This window comes from Dendrobates tinctorius, unplaced genomic scaffold (assembly GCF_039654945.1).
Source record: "Dendrobates tinctorius isolate UK_male_01 unplaced genomic scaffold, ASM3965494v1 ptg000008l, whole genome shotgun sequence".
In the NCBI taxonomy this organism is placed as follows: Eukaryota; Metazoa; Chordata; class Amphibia; order Anura; family Dendrobatidae; genus Dendrobates; species Dendrobates tinctorius.
The window spans coordinates 43,269,245-43,292,157 of NW_027361676.1; positions in this window are offsets into that span (position 1 = coordinate 43,269,245).

A 22,913-nucleotide genomic window follows, 5' to 3' on the forward strand; every position below is an offset into this window, starting at 1 on the left:
ATTGAGTCTATCTGGTAAAAGTTTTTTCAAAAAAGTATCCTTTTTCAACAAGTACCAATATTTGTTTAAAATATTTTTTATCTCTGTATTACTACGATTAAAAGCGGTAATAAAATTGTACTGCCACCCATCTTTTTTTCTTTCCTTATTCCTATTTTTGTTTACATTAATTCTCTGCTCAGGTTTTTCTGCTCCTTCTTTAGTTGTCCCCTCTTCCACTTCCTTGTTTTTATTGTTCTCTCTAGATAAACACTCCTGCTGAGTTCTTTCTAGATTAGTTCTGTATGCTGCCATGATTAATCGTTTTGGATATTTCTTATCCGTAAACCTATCAATGAGAATTTTCGATTGTTCCACATAATCTTCCTTATTGGTATTGTTTCTCCTAATTCTGCGGAATTGGCTATAAGGAATGTTTTGCTTCCATTTTTGATGGTGTGCACTTCGATAATCGAGGTAACCATTTGTGTCAGTTTTCTTGAAATATGTTTTCGTGCAGATTTTTTTATTTTTATGGTATATTTCTAGATCAAGAAAATGTATTTTTTCCTTATTAACCTCTGCAGAAAAAGTAATACCCCAGTCATTCCTGTTTAATGCCACAATAAATTCTTGAGCTTCAACTTCAGTGCCTTTCCAAAATACAATTAAATCATCAATAAAACGATGATAATATATTATGTTGTTACAGTAAGGTTGCTGACACAGGGGCGATGAGGACTCGAAGCACCCCATGAAAAGATTTGCGAAACTTGGCGCTACCCGAGTCCCCATTGCGGTGCCAAGCCGCTGTATATACAATTGCCCCTGGAAGGTAAAAAGGTTATGTTCTAATATGAATTTTAAACCCCTTATTAAAAATTGTCTCTGTTGTTCTGGCATATCTGCTATCCCATTCAATTAATGTGAAACTGAATTAATTCCCAATATATGATCAATATTGGAGTAAAGGGCATGTACATCTAAAGTTATAAACATGTACTTTTCTTCCCAAACGAAATTTTCGCATTCTTTTATTAATTGACTGGAGTCTAGGAGAAAAGAAGGTAATTTTCTGACTAGATCCTGTAAGTACAAGTCGATATAATGCGACAGCTGGCTGGTTAATGATCCGATACCCGAAATGATCGGTCTTCCGGGAGGTGTCACAGGATTTTAATACACCTTGGACAGGTGATAGAAGAGGGCTGTATTCGGATTTTTGTTAGTCAGGAAACGTTTTTCCCTTTTATTTAGAATGTTTTGGTTAAAGGCAGTGTCTATCAACCTATGGTATTCTTCAATATGTTTCTTGGAAGGATCAGCATCTAATTTTGTGTAGTATTTTGCATCCGATAGTATACTATATGCTTCCTCCAAATAGTCTTCTCGGTCCTGAATGACAATACCCCCTCATTTATCTGCCTCTCTAATTACAATTTTATCATTGTCCTTTAATTTGTTTAAGGCTTCTTTCTCTTCCTTTGAAATGTTAGTTTTTGAAAGGGTCCTTTATGCCTTATTGGTCCATTTCTTATTAAGCTTGTAGTTTCTGTTTTCCCTTTTTGTATAGTTTTACCCCCAGTTTTATTTAATTCCCAAAATTCCTCGGATACTAAAGCATAAAAAGTATCCAAATGGCTACCTCGATGGTGGGTGGGGTTAAAAGTGGATTTGGGACATACATTTTTATGTATATTTTTGCTGAGTTGTATGGTATCCACTTTTACTTCATCCTTGTCTTTGCACCCTGCTGTTCAATCCATAATAGCAAAGTGTCTAATAAGGGTTAATTTGCGGACATATTTATTTAGATCTAGAAATAAATCAAAAGGCCTGGCTCCCTGTGTAGGACAGAAACCCAGACCTTTAGATAAAATTGCTTCTTCAGCCTTAGAAAGTTGATATTTTGATAAATTGAATAATTTTATTGTGCTATTTCCTGTATTCTGTTCAGTAATATTCTTTTTTATATCCCTCCCTCTTTTGGAAACACCATAGTTTTTTTCTTTTCTCCCTCCTCTAGAACCTCTGGTCCTCCTTTTCTTTTTGAGGTTGACAACAGTGTTGGGGGAAAATACTTTGTAATCAGATTCTTCTTTTGTACCTGTATTGGGGATGCTACCAACGAGCCGGTCTCCAGACTGGGTAAAATTACCTCCGTGGGTGGTAGTGTTGTTCTTGGTACAATCTCTAAAAAAGATATATTGGAATTTGCTGGGGAAGGAGATGGTGCTTGCACTACTGTGGTGTAAAGATTAGGTGATTCAGTGGTGTCATGTATTGTAAAAATACTAGGACACAGTTCAGATATATGATTCTGAGATCGTATTGTTTCCTGTAGTTTTGTATTAGATTCTACTGGATTGCTGATGCGGTTGCTAATGAGTTGGATAATACGATCTCAGAATCATAACATCAAAACAGCTATTTGCCATGGCTAGCTGTTCAGATCTGCTCCATGGCTTATACCAAGTAGTGGTATCTACCTTTGTCTCAACCTCCCCATCCTCCGTTGGTCTACTTGTAGTTTGAGTTATCACAGGGAAGTTGCTAACTGTAGCATTTCTCCCAGCCCCTCTACAGAAATCACATTATGTCTTTCCCTTCTCCTGCGGATTGTTACACCTATTACAGATCCAAGTGGCAGATCTCAGGGCTCTATTCAAATAGCCCTGAGTATCCTCACTCTGCTGGTAGTTTTCCTCACACCTCCACTCATTATTCTTCCTAGTCAACTTCAGCTTCGCTACCTGGGGGCTACTCTGAGAAGGGCTGGGTGATATTTGCAAATTGAAATCACCCTCACTTTCCCCTGCAACCTCCACCCTCCCTTGTCCAGGACTCTTTACTGGGGTGGAAAAACTATCAGGGTACCCCTTTGGAAGTGCAGGGTATTGACTTGTAGCAGAGTATGTAGGGGGAGAAGATTCATAGATTAGGGGGCTGGAGTGCATCTGCATTGGAGATGCAAGAGGAAACATTCTTTCCCCCACATACTGAATATACGGGGTTCCTGGTGTCTGATAAATCATCGGGACCTGACCAGAATGGGGTCCAGACATGTGAAGTTCTGGTGGAGACAGAAACGATGGTGAAGAAAAATAAGGCACAGTACTAGCCGTCGGGGTTGAAGCTGCTGCCTCGGTGGACATGGATTCTATCTCTTTTCCACTAGTGATTTTGTCTTGTGTAGGACTGCAACTGCTTGTAACATTAGAATCGATTTCTCCACTTTCACTCAAAGGGGTGGAGGGAGCTATTAACACAGACTGTTGCTGTAAGGGAGGGGCTGGCCGTGCCTGCGCTACTTGTATTCTTCCTCTCCTCCGTTGGGCTAGCTCCCCCTTGTCATCATCATTATCAGTACTAAACTATGGATCATGTTGCTCAGATGTTCTTATCCATGCATCCACTTGCTCCTCATAACCATTTTTCTCAATCTATTTCTCATGTTCTCTGCTAAATCACTTACATCTCTCAACATCCAAACACCCATTCTTCAGCATTCCTGCTCGCTCTAAAATTTTTGTAGCATTTTTCACCGCTTTTTGCCCGTGCTCCAAGCGCACCAGGTCCCTCATTTTATATCTTGGATCCATATTTCGTCCTGGCCTGGTAAATTTAATACCCATAACAGCAGCTGTCAAGGGTAGCTAATCCTATCTTCAGCTCTGCTATATATTTTAGCAGGATCCCACTGGTCTGTTATGATGTCCAGCAATCTCTGCTTCCGAAGCAATAAGCTGAACTTCTGCTCTCTGTTCTATCCTAATACTACTACACACTTTGTAGAACAGATAAACTTTTATCGCTACAAACAGTAATGTTCCAAGAGCAAGCGCTATATATTCCTCATACCATACATCAGAATCTGAATTCTCGCTAGACTCTGAGTATGCCAAGTCTATTCCTGAATCTGTTCCAGAGAAATCAAAATAAAATTCATGCGAGACTAAATCTTGCCACCTTGGCATATACCATCTAGTCTCTAAGATGTATGACCAACTTTTCAATAATGCGTGAGAGTGTGGAGCTACGTGACAAGAGAACACTCTATATAACTTATTTCCTCTTCTGTACTGATGGAGAACAACTGGCGTTAAATGTACTCTGTCTAAAAACCAATCAACTCCTAACCTTCTCACCCGCCTCTCAACTATGGTAACTGAACACAAACAGTTTTCATACGGCATATAACACGTATGCTTCACAAATTAACACTCATAAAATGTCTCAGTGCTACTGGAAAATAACCACCAGCTTCGCTTTCAGTAGCTCCAAACCATTGCATTAACTCTTCTATTACACAGCCAGCTGGGACAGTATAAAGCACTTGGAAATGAATATTTATAGTCAGATAGTGCACTCTCATAGATCCACGTCACGTTATAGCTGCCCACCACCCCGTACCTCCAGTGATTTTTTCCTCAGACTGCCAATAACGTGGGGTCGAATCTGACTGCCAACTTTTTATAACTATACTTTGAACACACTGAGCATAGGACATTTATCAAACTCTCCTTGATAATCCTTCAACTTTTTCAATCTTTCTTCTCACAAAATCCAAGCAACCAGTCAATCAAGCAATTATTATCCTTTTACACCTTAACAACTAGCAAAGCAGCAAAAACATGCAATGACATAATCTACCAGCCAAAGGAAAACCAAAATAGCAATCAAAGTGAGGAGGGTGGAGCATGTATAACACAGCATTATTATCTATTTTCAACTTATAACAACCTTTCAGTTCTGTATACAGACACGCAAAACAGCTGTTCCAGTAAATCCAGACACACAATTTTCAGCAGAATATCAAAACAACAAAACACAAAAAGCAAAAAAACTAATTTTAGCAGCACTTTTGGTCTGACCGGTTTTTGCTTTAGACACAGACAACAGTTAAGCACACTTAAATTAGGATGGTTAGTATTTTTAGACAAACAAATATTCAAACAATAAACTAAAGCAAATTGACAAAAATAAACCTAATTTTTTTTCACCTGAAGGGATTCCCATTCAAAAATCCAGACAGACTGACCAACCTACCTTGTCTGAGGGAGACAAGAAAGAATGCGGGCAAAATGCCCACTTACCTGTGTTTTCTTTCTTCCCTCTCTCTGACAAAAGCAAGGCAATCTTTTTCAGTCCAGAACGATAGTTAAAGGGGAGTATAATCTCTCTGGGGCCTCCAAGTTGTCAGTGTGGGGTTTTTCTTATAGTAACCAACCTCAGGTGGAGCTCAGGTGGAGCCTCTCTTGCCTAGGTACCTAGGATTGGGAGAAATAAAATGAGAGACACAGGTAGCTTGTCTATCATGTAAATCTCCTGTTTAATAGTGGGATAGGATGGGTTCTTTATACCCCATCAGAAAAGGAAATTGACAAAAATGGACAATTCCATAAAATTTTGTAACAATTGGCAAGTTGAAGAAGGATTTACACAATAATTGGCAAAAAGATAAGTTATATAACAACATGTCAGTTTTATCCTGGGATACATGATAAAGTTAATTGTATGTGGCGGGAACATTGGGGTGTTCTGGGCACTTCCTTAATGTCAATTTAACAGTTCACTGAACTATATCCTTTTTATGCATTTGGCCAAGAAGATATTTGGCCTTGACATTTTTAGACATAACTCAAATATAGAAGAGGGACTTTTGGAACTGACCATTGGCCAAAATTATTTAACCAAGTAGACAGATGATAACAATTATGATGGAGTCATGGGTTATAGACTTGTTTTTCTGATATTCTTCTTAACTTTAGGGAACAAAGATTAACCATTTCTTTGACAAGGGTCATCATGCGGCCCTCACTCAAAATTTTAAGTAAGTGTTTGAATGTTGTCCTATGACTAAGACATTTCACAACTTCTGGAGAGAAATTACAAAGCATCCAAAGAGGCCTGACACTAACTCTCAACTGGACCCTCAAACAAAGTGCATCACAAATTTAATTCTCCATCCTGATCTTATGAAGATTTAGAGAACTGTTATCAAGAAATAACTTAAAGCTTCACTTCAGCATTTTTTTTTCACTGCTAGAGTGGTGCTTTAAGCATATGTCATCTGCCCCGGTCATATTCTCACCCTCCAGGGTCTTCACCATTTTTCGGTGCTGGTCCGGTTCTGCTGCATTGCTTTGTGAGTGGCTGGAAATCAGAAGCTACGTCACAAGTTCTCAATACAAATCTATGAGGGCCAGAATGTGGCTCTCATAGACTTACAGTGTATAGTGACCTTCGGCTAGCTCCATGAAACACTGGAAGGACCAGAGCTGTCATGAAAACAGATGAAAAAAACAGAAGGTGAGTATCAGACAGGGACAGTAAACTTGGATTTCAACCACCAATCTGTAAGAAGATGAGCCAAGACAGAGTCAGTGGTGTCCGATGCCCCTTAAGGCCGGAACTATCGGGACTGTCACCTCTGTTAGCGGGGTAGGTTTCTTCTAAGAAGGAGAGACCTTTCTGTTGGACAGAAGGGGGCATGGTGTTTATAAAGAGACCTGAATGTGGGATCGGGGCAGACTTGGCCGGAAGGTGACTGGAAACGGTTGACTCCCTCTCCTCTGCTCGCTCTGACAACTCCACGTGGTGACCTTAAGACTTCCTTTGACGCTATTAGTGTACCGTCTAAACCTGTACTTTCAGATACTCTTGTTTTGCCTGTGATAGAGGATAAACTGACTAGAGACTACTCCATACGGCCACTAGTTGCCACAGTCTGTAAGCGTGCCCCTGCCCCGTGTCCAGCGCCATTTCTGAGGAATCCACGTAAAGGACTGCTTCCATGTCCCGACGCACTGAAGTCAAGCAGGACCGAATCCATTAGCTCTGTCAGAAGATAGTGCTTCTCGTATTTCCGCAACAGAGACAGAGAATTTTTCCACGATTTGCAACGCCGTCGGGAGATTTTCCAGCTCTTTCCCTGCACGAACTGAAAGCGATAAGTTCTCATGTTTTTATATATTTTATTCCCGAGCATTGTGTTTGTGTGTGATTTCCGCTGCTCCTTTACTGGTCTAGCCTCCCTGCGTGGAGTATTACTTGTTAACTTCCTGTTCAGTACACCCTTGTTAACCCCTTCTCTGTCTCTGGCTATTCACTGCATCCAACGGACCTCTCCTTCTTACAACTCCAGCGGTGAAACAAAAAAGAAAAACACTGGAGTGCTGCTTTAATGAAAGCAATAATTGTTTTTATTAGGTATACTGTGTTCATAACTCCATTAAATATTGTAGTTATTTGTAATGTTTTATTTTCAATTTTCCATCCTTTGTGACTATGGCTGTGTTTTGTTTTCGTAAGCTGTCCCTTCTCCAGTAATTTATGAAACATAATTACGCAATTTGCATTTTGTTAGTCAAAACATCTCCAATATGCTTTTCAATCTGATGTCTTTTTCTTAGTCTCTAGCAGACACAAACTTACTGAAGCCAAATGAAATCTCTGATTCTCGCAGCACCAACACAGATTGTAGACTCTGACATTCATATTACAATAAATTGCTTGACATTTATATAATAATTATGTGTACCGCATTAAGTGGTTTGCTGTCAGAAGTGATGTACATTCTCTGGATAGCTGTTAAGTGTCACTACATGGAATTAGATGAGCATGATTGTTCTGTGTTTTGAAGGGTATAGACAGTGCACTGAAAAGGTTTGGGGAGGTTTGGAAGGCGTGCATTCAGTATATGTGTTACATAGAGTTAGGAAGACGCTGTAATGAAACAGGATTTACAGTAAGTAAAAGTTATGGCTGAATGCATTTACAATGTCATTTGGAAGGTTGCACATTGAATCGAGCTGTCAGTGTAATTGTAGTATAATTTGACATTGCTGATATTTAAATATTTACTGTAGAGGGAGATTAAATTTGCATGTGAAAAGTAGTTGAAGGAGACCTGTCTCATACATTTTCTGTCAAGTTGTGAGGAGAAAATTGGCAGTAAAACTAGCACTGTTTCCTTCAGATTTACATCAGAGCGGTGTTCTTAGAGCGCCACATGACAGCTATTTTAATAAGGAGATTTGAACTCTAGAGAAAGATTATACACCATTATATGGATTTTTAGTCTGTTATTGGTTTGCAAAAAGATTTGTTTTCATACATACTGTATTCGACTGATGTATAGATACATCTTGTGTTGGGTGCAGTCTGAAAACACTAACAGGCATTCATCAAAACAACTATTCAAAGTTTATTTACAGCTATTTTCCTTGGATTTTGTTGTTCATTTTAAAAGATTATGTCTTATTTTAAAATACAGCTCATTATTTTTCAACACCTTCCTATGAGAAAAGATTTGACTTTGCATCTACCAGGACACATATTAGTTGGCATGAATTGTTCCTATCTCAGCACCGGCGTGGCCAAACTTGCACTATGGCATGAACATGAGGGTAATATGTACAAGACTAACAGATACACAGGAGACAGAATATAACAACATACAATAAGCTTATCTGTATACGAGTTGAAGAGACCGGCGGTGCCCAGGCATAGTAACTAACTACAGTTAGTTATAACAAATTATAATGATTATATCTATATATATAAAGCTGAGTGTAGAGCCCCGCCCACTTCGCATAGCCACATTCACTATAATATCCCACATCATCCCGTCAGCCAGAGCCACCGGACTACTACCACTAATATCCCACATCATCCCGTCAGAGCCACCGGACTACTACCCCTAATATCCCACATCATCCCGTCGGCCAGAGCCATCAGACTACTACCCCTAATATCCCACATCATCCCATCAGCCAGAGCCACCGGACTACAACTAATAATATCCCACATCATCCTGTCAGAGCCACCATACAACTACCCCTAATATCCCACATCATCTCGTCAGCCAGAGCCACTGGACTTCTACCAATAATATCCCACATCATCCTGTCAGAGCCACAGGACTACTACCCAGAGCCCTGCCCACTCCGCTTAGCCACATTCACTATAATATCCCACATCATCCCGTCAGCCAGAGCTACTGGACTACTACCCCTAATATCCCACATCATCCCATCAACCAGAGCCACCAGACTACTACCACTAATATCCCACATCATCCCATCAGAGCCACCGAACTACTACCCCTAATATCCCACATCATCCCGTCAGAGCCACCGGACTACTAACCCTAATATCCCACATCATCCCATCAGCCAGCGCTACCAGACTACTACCCCTAATATCCCACATCATCCCGTCAGAGCCACCGGACTACTACCACTTATATACCATATCATCCCATCAGAGCCACAGGACTACTACCCCTAATATCCCACATCATCCCATCAGCCAGAGCCACCGGACTACTCTCCCTAATATCCCATATCATCTTGTCAGCCTGGGGTCAGAACCAGAGTGCTGAGTGGAACGGTCCTAACTCCATACTGGGGATCCCTTTAAGAGAGGCCTGGCATCAGAACCAGAAAGCTGAGTGGATTTGCCCTGATTTCCATACCAATGATCCCTTTAATAGAAGCCTGGGGTGAGAATCAGAGTGCTGAGGGATTTACCCTAACTTCCATACATAGATCATTTTAAGAGAGTCCTGGGGTCAGTATCAAAGCGCAGAGTGGATTTGCCCTCACTTCCATACCAGGGATCCCTTTAAGAGGGGCCTGGGGTCAGAACCAGAGTGCTGAGTGGAATTGCTGTAACTTCCATACCAATGATCCCTTTAAGAGAGACTGGGGTCAGAACTAGAGCACTGATTGGAATTGCCCTAACTTCCATATCGGGGATCCCTTTAAGAGCCTGGGATCATAGCCAGAGCGCTGAGTGGATATGCCCTGACTTGCATACCAATGATCCGTTTAATAGAATCTTGGGGTCAGAATCAGCGCGCTGAGGGATTGCCCTAACTGCCATACAGGAGATCCCTTTAAGAGAGCCTGGGGTCAGTACCAGAGCATTTGAAGGCAATTGCCCTAACTTCCATATCAGGGATCCCTTTAAGAAAGCCTGGGGTCAGAATCAGAGCGCTGAGGCATTTGCCCTAACTTCCATACCGGAGATACCTTTAAGAGAGGCCTGTGGTCAGTACCAAAGCGCAGAGTTGACTTTCCCTCACTTCCATACCGGGGATCCCTTTAAGAGAGCCTGGGGTCAGAACCAGAGTGCTTAGTGGAATTGCCCTAACTTCCACACCAATGATCCCTTTAAGAGACCCTGAGGTCAGAACCACAGAGCTGAGTGGAAAGGTCCTAACTTCCATACCGGGGATCCCATTAAGAGGGGCCTGGCATCAGAACCAGAGTGCTGGATGGATTTGCCCTGATTTCCATACCAATGATCCCTTTAATAGAAGCCTGGGGTCAGAATCAGAGCGCTGAGGGATTTGCCCTAACTTTCATATCGGAGATCCCTTTAATAGGGAAGATGTGCCTATGGGATGGAGGATGTGTGATGGGTATATGGGCATGGGAGGGGGTGATTCATTCCTGTCATGTGCTCTCTGCTCCTTTCTAGGGGGCAGATAATTGCTGGGAGCTTATGTTTCTGGGGACGCTAGATTTCTCCCACCCGGTGTTAGGAACGGCGGAACACACTAAATAAATAAATAAATAATAGAGTGCGTTCGCCGCTTGGGGTCCACCGTGCAGTAGGTGTTAAAACCGCTGCAAGAAAATGGCAGACATGCTATATGGCGGTATAATGCGCGCGGGTTCAACGTCACCCGATGTGAGCAGAGCGGACTCTGTTAACTCACAGAGGCGCTGTAACATAAACATAAACACCGAGCCTGTTAGACTCACAGGTCTAAGTGAAATTGCACACACGGTATCAGGTCACAGGACAGGGTCCAAGACAGGGGACGGTGTCCGTTTACACCTACCGTGCGTGCGGCGTCGCAACTGCGGACGCCAGTAAGTGCTGCTGAATGCAGCGCGGCGGCAGACACAGCCACTATGCGATAGTGCCGTGAGAGACGTGACACCACCGGACGCTAGTGTAGAGGTGCGGTGTGCACAGTGGCCTATGGCTTGCCACTTACTGGTGCTGACTCTTTCTATAGTTCCCTATGGACCAATCAGATCTGGAGAAGGACCTGAGCACATGACTCCCGACCTCCAATGGGAGGTCATCTTGTGAGCATGCTCAGTAGAGCAGCAGAGGGACTTAGCCTCAGGAATGGTTTGCTGCAGAGCAGCATGTGAGGCTCTGGACTCCTGTTGTGTCACTGCAGGAATCCGACTTCTAACACCCGGTCAGTGTCTGCTGAGATGTTGTGGTGTGGGAAAACTGTTGCTCATAGCAACCAATCAAAGCTCAGCTTCTTTTAATCTATTGCTTTGGCAAATACTATGTGAAATACTATGCAAACTAACAGAAATATTACATTCATCAATACATGAAAGTTTCACTGTTTTGAAGAATAGGTAGTGCTTTTTAGTGTTTTTGATTTTTATTACTTATTACATTTAGTTATTTTTTTTTTATTTTTTATTATTTTAAAAAAACAGGCCAGTGTTAGCCACGGTTACATTGGTAATGCCTCTGTGAGCTTACTCTTACAGTATGTTTTGGGAGTTTTCCCAGTTAATATTGTAATGTTTCCATAGGCCCCCGTTCGCCAGAAGCAGACAAAATGATTGTTCATTTGGCCTCCGTCTGGCAGTTCTGCATTTGCATATTGTTTGTTTTATTCTACAGGAATATTTTTTAATATTCACAAAATTTCATCTTGTTCATTTTGCTCTTTGAAGAATATATATTTCTAGATTCCTTAATCTACTGAAAAAGGTAATTCCATCATCTAAGATATATTTGCCCTAGCTATGAACCCTTTCTACGCCCGGGTGGTGAGCATTTTTATTGGTATATGGTCTCCCATCCTGGTACAGTATGTGCTGCCCCCTCCTATCCTGGTATTCATGGTACCCCTCATCCCTAACCTGGTATGTATGGTACCCCTCATCCCTATCCTGCTATGCATGGCCCCCTCATCCCTCTAATGATTCCCTCACCCTCCAATCCTGGTATGCATGGTACCCACTCATACCTATCATGGTATGCATGGTCTCCTCACCCCCCAATCCCGGTATGCATGGTCCCCTCACCCCCCAATACTGGTACGCATGGTCCCCTCACCCCCCAATCCTGGAATGCATGGTCCCCTCACCCCTCAATTATGGTATGCATGGTCCCCCCTCATCCCTATCGTAGGATGGATGGTACTCCCTCACCCGCCAATCCTGGTATGCATGGTCACCTCATCCCCAATCCTGGTATACATAGAACCCCTTACCTCCCCAATCCGGGGTCTCGCCATGAGGTCAGGAGAGGGTGGGATTGTGCCGCCAAAATCGGCGCCCGTTTCCGGTGCCACAACCTGCCCTCTCTTGACATCACGGTGAGACCCCGTGGCAATACCAGATCGGTAAGTTGTTGTGCCGTGATGTCAGGAGTGGGCGGAATTGCGCCGGTGAAATCGGCGCCTGCGCAGTCATCACTTTCCGGTGCCATTTTCTTGAAGACACACTGAAGTGTGTCTTCCACAATATGGCGCCGGAAAACGTGGACTGGGCATGCGCTGATTACGACGCCACAACCCACCCTCTCCTGACATCCCAGCAAGACCCCGTGCAACACCGGATTGGTAAGGTGTTGTGCCAGAGATCACGGTATGCATTCAGTGCTTCCGCATACCGCGATCTCTTGGGCCACCCTCCTCATCCCCGGGTGCGTTACTCTGTCCAGACTGCGCAGGCACGTCACGCTTGTGCAGACTATAAAGGCTTCTGACAGAGTGACGCTCACAGCGTTTTATTATTGATAGTCCTTTTGGATTTGCATTGAACAGCATAAGGGCTATGGTCTGTTCAGAAATGACCGTACAAATAAGCGAGGGGGAGGTGTCTGTTTATATGTAAAATCATCCTTAAAACCCATCCTGCATGATAATATATGTGAATCTAATGAAAATGTAGAGTCTCTGTGGGTGGAGATAAGGGGAGGGGGAAAAAATAATAAATTACTAATAGGGGTTTGTTATAAGTCTCCAAAAATAATGTAAGCAACAGAGAATATCCTTGTAAAGCAAATAGATGAAGCTGCGACTCAAGGAGAAGTCATTATTATGGGGGACTTCAACTGAAATACATTGGGAACAGAAACCTGCAGTTCCAGCAATGGTAATAGGTTTTTGATAACTATGAGAGACAATTACCTTTCACAACTGGTTAAGGACCCAACAAGAAGGGGGGCACTGCTAGACCTAATAACCAACAGGCCAGACCGCATATCAAATATAAGGGTTGAGGGTCACTTGGGTAATAGTGATCACAAAATAATAAGTTTTCATGTATCCTTTAATAAGATGTGTAGTAGAAGGGTTACAAGGACACTAAACTTCAGGAAGGCATGATCTTGGTGGAATTAACTAGAACGATATCCTGAGACATGAAAATACACAAAGAAAATGGGAGACGTTTATTAGCATCCTGAATAGGACCTGTGCACAATATATACCGTATGGGAATAAACATGCTAAAAATAGGAGGAAACCACTATGACTAAATAGAGCTATAAGGGGCCCAATAAGTGACAAATATAAAGCATTTAGAGAATTAAAGCAAGTAGGTAGTGATGAGACAGAAAATTAAATAAATTGTGTAAAAAGCAAATCAAGATAGCAAAGATTGAGACAGAAAGACTCATTGCCAGAGAAACTAAACATAATCCCAAAATATTCTTTAACTACATAAGTTGTAAGAAACGAAAAAATGATAGTGTTGGTCCCTGTAAAAATGGTCTGGGTGAAATGGTGGATGAGGATGAGGAAAAAGCCAATATGTTAAATGACTTTTTTTCAACAGTATTTACACAAGAAAATCCCATGACGGATAACATGATCAGTGACAAAAAAATCTCCATTAAATGTCACTTGTTTAACCCAGCAGGAAGTATGGCGACATCTAAAAATCACTAAAATTGACAAATCCCCGGGCCCGGATTGGATACACCCCTGAGTACTGCAGGAATTAAGTACAGTCATAGATAGACCATTATTTTTAATCTTTAAAGATTCCATAATAACAGGTACCACAGGACCTGTACCACAGGACTGGCGTATAGCAAATGTGGTGCCAATATTCAAAAAGGGTGTAAAAACTGAACTTGGAAATTATAGGCCAGTGAGCTTAACCTCAACCGTGGGCAATATCGTGGAGGGTTTTCTAAGAGATACTACACTGGAGTATCTGAAGAAGAATAACCTCATGACCCAATATCAACATGGGTTTACGAGGGACCGTTCCTGTCAGAATAATCTGACACAGTGTATATGGACTTTTCAAAAGCTTTTGATACGGTGCCACACAAAAGGTTGATACATAAAATGAGAACAATGTGGATAGGGGAAAATATGTGTATGTGGGTTAAGAGCTGGCTCAGGGATAGGAAACAAGGGGTGGTTATTAATGGAGCACACTCGGACTGGGTCACGGTTAGCAGTGGGGTACCACAGGGGTCAGTATTGGGCCTGCTTTTTTTTAAAATATTTATTAATGACCTTGTAAGGGACATACAGAGTAGAATTTCAATATTTGCAGATGACACTAAACTCTGCAGGGTAGTCAATACAAAGGAGGACAATTTTATATTGCAGGAGGATTTATGTAAACTAGAAGCTTGGGCTGATAAATGGAAAATGGTCTTTAATGGGGATAAATGTAAGGTCATGCACTTGGGTAGAGCAAATAAGATGTATAATTATGTGCTTAATTGTAAAACACTGGGTAAAACTGTCAATGAAAAAGACCTGGTTGTATGGGTGGATGACAAACTCACATTAAGTGGCCAGTGTCAGGGAGCTGCTACAAAGGCAAATAAAATAATGTGATGCATTAAAAGAGGCATAGATGCTCATGAGGAGAACATAATTTTACCTCTATACAAGTCACTAGTGCAACCACACTTAGAATACCGTGTACAGTTCTGGTCTCCGATGTATAACAAAGACATAGCTGAACTAGAGCGGGTGCAGAGAAGAGCGACCAAGGTTATTAGAGTATTGAGGGTCTGCAATACCAAGACAGGTTATTACACTTGGGACTATTTAGTTTGGAAAAAGGAAGGCTAAGGGGTGATCTTATTACAATGTATAAATATATGCGGGGACAGTACAAAGACCTTTCTAATGACCTTTTTACTCATAGACCTGAAACAGGGAAAAGGGGGCATCCTCTACGTCTGGAGGAAAGAAGGTTTAAGCACAATCACAGATGCAGATTCTTTACTGTAAGAGCAGTGAGACTGTTAGAGTGTTAGAGTGTTAGCGACTCCTGGAGTGGACCCTCTGGGTCGCGGCACCAACCCTCCCAGGGCGAGCTAGCCTAGTGAGGACCACCCCCTATACAGGGAGTGTCAGGAGCAAGCCCCAGGGGATACGATACCACGACTGCTGGCACCAGGCGGCCGGCTCACAGGAGATACGAGACTGTGTGACTGGAGGGTGCAGGATACTAGGGAACACAGGAGAGTACACGGGAGTGCGCTGAGTACAGGGTAGTGCTAGACGGGTACACGTGGGCACATAAGGCGTGTAGCAAGTAACAGAACACAGGAATAGAGTGAATGCCAGGAGGCACGGCGGAGCAAGAAACAAGGGACAGGATACGAGAGGATGTGCCAGGAGGCACAACTGAGCATGAAGCAACAAGGGTTCAGAGCAAGTGCTAGGAGCACCACAGAATAGCAGACAGAGCAGAGGACCTGAGAACAGTGCACAGCCAGGCTGGGACACAGCTGACCCAGCCAGGAAGCACAACAATAATCAGGCACCTCCCCTAGGGGGAGGTCGTCTGATATAGCACAAGACTACTACTGGATCCGGGTCAGGACCTGGCCTGAAAGCACATGACCACTAGTGGTTCCGGGTCAGGTCCTCCAATACCATAGAGAGGACCGAGCCCTATACAGCACTGACAGGAACGCGCAAGCGCAAACGTGACATGGAGGAGGAGACCCGGGGACGAGAGCTGCGCGTGCGCACCCGACGGGGACCCCTGAGGGACCGCCGTACCGGAGGGAGTGACGTCAGGGCCGAAGCCTCGCCTCCTGGTGAGCGCAGCATAACAGTACCCCCTCCTTTAAGCCCCCTCTCTCTAGAACTGGAAAATAGCACCTTGACACTAGGAGCGGGATCCAGACTCTTCCTAACTGCATGAGGACCAATGAGATCCAGAGTCTCAATTCGAGAAAATTCGGTCTCCTGCCATACCCTGGAGAACTCCACGGACAGAGAGTCGGAGGCAGGTATCCCCGAGACAGGTCGGACCGGCAGAGGCACACTGACATGCTTGGAGGCCGAAGCGGTGGTGCAGTCATTGGAAGTCAATTCATCCTTAGGAGGCGAGCTGTCGGAGGATGGTTGCTTGGGAAGTCCCTTCTTGGCACACGACTGGCAAGCAGCCACGAAGTCTTTGACGTCCTGAGCAATAGATGGCCACCAGTAATCGTGGGATAAACGGGAGAGTGTCCTCTTGGCACCAACATGACCGGCAGCCGGAGAAGAATGTCCCCAGGATAACACACCTTTACGGTTACCTTTAGACACAAAGATCTCACCTGGACGCTGGGGCGTCAACTTGACGGAAGCCACGGTAATTACCTTGGGACGGTCATTTGACAGAGGTGGAGACTGACTCTCAGCCTCCTTTTTGACAATGTCACAAGTCACAGACGGGTTGCTTGACGGATGTGGAGACTGACTCTCAGCCTCCTTCTCAACAATGTCACAAGTCACAGATGGGATGCTTGACGGATGTGGAGACTGACTCTCAGCCTCCTTCTCGACAATGTCACAAGTCACAGATGGGATGCTTGACGGATGTGGAGACTGACTCTCAGCCTCCTTCTCGACAAAGTCACAAGTCACAGACCAGTTGCTTGAAGGATGTGGAGACTGACTCTCAGCCTCCTTCTTGACAAAGTCACAAGTCACAGACCGGTTGCTTGAAGGATGTGGAGACTGACTCTCAGCCTCCTTCTTGACAAAGTCACTAGTCACAGACGGGATGGCGGACGGCGGACCTGTAACCGTCGAAGACGAGCAAGCAGGGTTCTTTGGATGAACGAACAGCAGGCAACTCTTTTGACAGGATGGTCCCCAATGGAGTATATCACCAGATTGCCAGTCCAGGGTCGGCCCATGAATACGTAACCAAGGAAGGCCAAGAAGAAGGGTATGAGGCGAAGTCGGCAATACGTAGAAGGAGATCCGCTCTCGATGACATGTGCCAATCTGCAACTTAACTTCCTCAGTGACCTGGTTAACGGTGTCCTGCAAGGGCTTATCGTCGACCGGAACTACTGACCTAGGAGACTCCAGGGATCTGACAGGGATGCGAAACTTCTTAACTGCCTTGAGACTAATAAAGTTACCCACAGCGCCAGAGTCCACAATAGCTTTCACAGCAAAAGTCTCGAAACCAAAATTCAGGGAGACAGGCACGGTCAGGGGAAGAGAGGAATCACATACACTTGAGGAGACCTCACTTAACAGTCCCAGGCGGAGAGACTTCCCCGGTCTCTTGGGACATGAGTGTAGAAAGTGGGAGGCATCCCCACAATAGAAACAGAGCCCTTGTGCCTGCCTTTTCACACGACGCCGTTGAGCTATCTGGAGGCGATCCACCTGCATAGGCTCAGGTACCAGATCTGCCGCAGATAACTCGGGTAACGGATGAGAAAAACTGCGAGTGGACGAAGAGAGGCGAGAGGACCCTCTCTCTCTGGCTGACTCGCGGGTGCGCTCCTGGAAGCGCAAATCAATGCGTGTCGCGAGAGAGATAAGATCCTCCAAATTGGTAGAGGTATCTCGGCCCGCCAGTTCGTCTTTGATCCGACTGGACAGACCACGCCAAAAAGCCCCTACGAGGGCATCATTATTCCAACCTAGCTCAGAGGACAAAGTGCAAAAACATATCGCGTATTGTCCAACCGATAGAGAACCTTGACGAAGATTAAAGAGGGACTCGGTGGTGGAAGCAAGGCGACTCGGCTCGTCGAACACCTTACGGAAAGTGTCCAAAAAGATGGAAAGCTGAGCGACGAGCGGGTCATCACGCTCCCAAAGGGGATTCACCCACGCAAGCGCCTTACCCTCTAAGTGAGAAACAATAAATGCTATTTTAGCACGATCGGTGGGGTAATGCTGCGGCAAAAACTCAAAATGCAAACGACACTGGTTCAGGAATCCGCGACACAACACAGGGTCACCACTATACCGGGGTGGCTTACATAGGTGCGGAAGCGAGTGTGGAAGCATGGCCTGGGCAGATTGTATGGAAACGAGCCGATTATCTACCGACGCTATATAGTTGAGAATCTGAGCCTGGGAGTCGCGTTGCTGCGCAAGTTCCTGCTGGAGACTAGCCAACTGGGCAGCATTCCCAGGCTCAGAGGACTGAGAGGCAGATAAACCGGACTCCATGGCCTTGAGAAATGCCATAATCCTAATCTGGTTTTCCCGGAGGAACGTCAGCTCCTTTTGGACAGAAGCCGCAGTACCAGCGGGGTCCATGGCCTGATTATACTGTTAGAGTGTTAGCGACTCCTGGAGTGGACCCTCTGGGTCGCGGCACCAACCCTCCCAGGGCGAGCTAGCCTAGTGAGGACCACCCCCTATACAGGGAGTGTCAGGAGCAAGCCCCAGGGGATACGATACCACGACTGCTGGCACCAGGCGGCCGGCTCACAGGAGATACGAGACTGTGTGACTGGAGGGTGCAGGATACTAGGGAACACAGGAGAGTACACGGGAGTGCGCTGAGTACAGGGTAGTGCTAGACGGGTACACGTGGGCACATAAGGCATGTAGCAAGTAACAGAACACAGGAATAGAGTGAATGCCAGGAGGCACGGCGGAGCAAGAAACAAGGGACAGGATACGAGAGGATGTGCCAGGAGGCACAACTGAGCATGAAGCAACAAGGGTTCCCCAATGTGAAGCTTACTGTTTACCATGTGGGTTTTCTTTGCCTTCCTCTGGATCAACATGTTAGGGCAAATTAGGTTAGGATATGAGTTGAACTACATGGACAAAGTCTTCCTTCAACCTTAATAACTATGTTACTATGTTACTATATTATAAAAAAGTGTAAAACATTAGCAAATCAGATTTTATTAAAATTTGTCCCTTGTCTCTGTTTGCTCTGATTTTTTTATAGTTACTGTTAGGGTTGGCGGAACACACCAAATAAAATATAATAATAAGGTGCGTTCGCAACCTGGAGTCCACCGTGCAGAGATGGTATGCTGCTGCTCGGTAATGGCAAACACTGATTGAGCGGGGTAACCGCTGACCCGGTGTGTACAAGAGCCAACTCTGTTACTGCACAGAGCAGCAGAACGCACATGCTGGAGCCTGTTAACTTCAAAGGGCTTGGCAAGGAGAACACTAGTTAAGAGACATTTGACTATGCCCCAATGACACAGGGTTAGAGTCCCTCTAGTCCCACTAGCGTTCGGCACCGCAACTGCGATGCCTGAACTAAATAATATAGTCGCACCATGTGCGCACTGCACCGAGCGGCCATGCGAACCTTTTATAGCAGCGTTCTTCCGGGACCTTCCTGATGGTCCAATCCGAGCTGGAGAAGGACCTGAGCATGTGACTTCCGATCTCCAATGAGAGATCACCCCACGGGCATGCTCTGTGGACCGAAAGGAGGACTTAGTCCCTGGAGTAGCTCGCTGCTGATCAGCATGCGTTGCTATAGCTGGACCAGTGGTGGCAGCAGCAACCAAACCCACAGTGCTAGTCCAAGCAAGATGCCAGGAATGACGCCTTTGCTTAGCAGCCTCCTCTGTGGTCGGGTCTGAATGGGAGACCACAGAAGGCAAGGCTGGGGATTATGCCTGTGCAGAGGTAGGAGTCTGATGCCTAACATTTACTCATTTTTATATTTTCTCATTGCCAAAGGTATGCCATCTAGACGTCATGTCTGAACATGTGCCATGCTTACAAGCTATTTCCTAGTGACCCTTCTGTAAACATTACCCCGAGGGTGGCTGTGATCACTGCAACCCCACCACTCTTCATAAATTGTAGAGGCACGGCTGTCCCTTTTGCCCAATTGTAGAGCAAACAGTTCTGGCTAAGAGACTTGCAATCAAGTAGGAGTGCCAAGATAACCAGGAAGTCAAGAGACTGGGGAGCCGTGTGCTCTTGAACAAAGAAGACACGCTACAGATCTATCACAGATTCGGACACTCCAGAGACCTTTACTTGCTCAGATATATCTAGTTTTACTCTTCTTATATCTTTTTGGCAGTCACATGTACCCTATCCTCACTTCTATTGTATATAATATGCCTGTACCACCATGTTTTTTTACTTAATTTTTTATCTGAGAACCTTAGGTTTATGTTTGGTGCATATCTTTATTGCTTGTGACATACATATTCAGTGTCCTCCGAGTTTTTTGCAAAACCCTCTCTTTTATGGATGCAATTCCTTTTCTATGGATGCCACCTCTATGTCCATTTAAAGCTTGGATAGCCTTCCTTTTTGTGCTTTTTCTGTTTATTTACTGTTTTGTTTTTCAGAAATGGACATCACTTGACATATATAGATTGTGCTCATATACTTCGAGACATTATATTTTTCTTTTTTTCATTTTTTCATTCTTATGTGATTGAATTTGCCTGTATGCTAAAATTTCTTTATCCTGTCTTTGCAGAAACAGACATTTCTTGATAAAGACTTTATGCCAAAACGTTGATGTATACGTGTCTGTATTACTTTTTGGGTCTACTGAATTTAAGCAACCTGTTGATATTTTAAAATAAACTGGATTATTTTTTGTGCAGGAATTAATTATTCAGTTTTGACTTGCTTTCTCCTGAGCACCTACATTTATTGCAGTGAGCACCCCTTTATATGTAAATATTATCTTTTAGCCACAATGGAATGATGTAGTAATGAAGCGCTTCTCTAAAGGTACTGTCACACTAAGCGATATCGCTAGCAATATCGCTATAACTTGTGACGTTATAGCGATATTGCTAGCGACATCGCTGTGTCTGATACTTACCTCTGACCGCTCCCTCGCTGGTTATCACTGATCGCACGAGAATGTCCTGGACCGTTTCTCGTTGTCAGCTTCCTGCGGCGCTTCCTGTGGAGAGACGAGCGACGAGCGTGGAGCCGGGCGGGAGGACGCAGGATCGCCTAGTGTGACAGGTAAGTAGCGACCCCCGACCCCTGCGATGTCGATGGTGAGATCTGCCTGTGTGGCAGCTCACTAGCGACCACTTAGCGATGTACCAGTGATCCTGACCGCGTCATATCGCTGGTCGGGATCGCTGGTACATCGCTAAGTGTGACAGTACCTTAACTCTGGAGAACCAAGTGCATTTGTTAATTACTTAGACAGCCCATAGAACATTGAGTATTTGCTAGAAGGTTGACATTTAGGCCACGTGCACACATTCACTATTTGGGAAGTTTCTGACCTCAGTAGTTCTAAGCCAAAACCAGGAGTGGATGAAAAATATAGAAGTGATGGCATGCTTCTATTATACTTTCCTCTGATAGTCCCACATCTGGGAAATTTTATATACCATTTTTACTATGGTAGTTGTGCATCAAAAGCATACAGCCAGACTTGGTTGAATCTCAATAGCATTGCTATATTGATACTGCAGTCTTATAAGTCCATCTGGGGTATACAAATTTGCCTGGCATTGTAATATTGCCTATATTGAGCAGTAAAATTTTATGCTGCATTTATCATGCTACAAAGGGGCCTCAAAACCACCTAAAAAATTGTTTGTTAAAAAATCATATTGCTATAGTTATATTTCATTCTGATATGTCCATCTAAGGTGTGCAATTTTTTCCTGGCATTATAATACAGCATTTTTTTCAGCTGTGACATTTTATACGGCATTTATTGTGCTACAGTTGGGCCTCAAAACCCCCCCAGAAAGAAATAGTTTGTTAAAAAATTCTTTGGTCACAAATATCATTGCTGTATTGATACTGCAGTCTCATACATCCATCTGAAGTGGGAAAATTTTGCTGGCATTGTAATACTGCATTTTTTTCAGCAGTGACATTTTATACAGCATTTATCATGTTTTAGTTTGGCCTCAACTCCGCCCAAAAAATTATTTGGCTGCAAATGTCATTGCTGTATTGTTACTGCAGTCTTATGTGTTCATCTGAAGAAGAAAATTTTGCTGGCATTGTAATACTGCATTTTTTTCAGCAGTGACATTTTATACTGCATTTATTGTGTTAGAATTGGGTCTCAAAACCACCAAAAAAAATCATTTGTTAAAAAATCCCCTTGCTATTTTGATACTGCAGTCAACATCCATCTATAGTGGGCAAAGTTTTATGGCCCTGTAATACTGTCTGCATCGTTTTATCAACAGGGATATATAATATGTAATTTAATGATGCTGATGATGAGCGCAGAGGCCAAGGATGTGGTCAAGGTGAAACTGTGACTGCCACGGGAGCACAACAAACACACACATCATGTTGATCTAGCTTCCTGTCCCACTTTGTAAGGGGGCACGGAACACCACTCTTGATGCCAGACAGAGACAGCGTGTGTCACGCCGTATAAAAATAGACGGAGATTGACAATTTTCCATACAGACACCATATAGAGCTGTCCGATTCTCAAACAGTATTGTATATCTGCCGTTCGCATTACAGTCACATCTATACAGCATCAGCGTGTGTGTGTGTGACACTCCGTAAATACATATACGGAGATTGTTTGTTACACAAAAAACGCATACAGCTGTACACTTCTGATACAGTTCCGCTTGTTGGATTACGGTCAAATACATACTAGGAAAGCATCTATGACTAACAAAATATATACGTAGCTTTAATTTTTTTAATACACCTTACACAGCTGGACGCTCCTCATACAGTACCATCT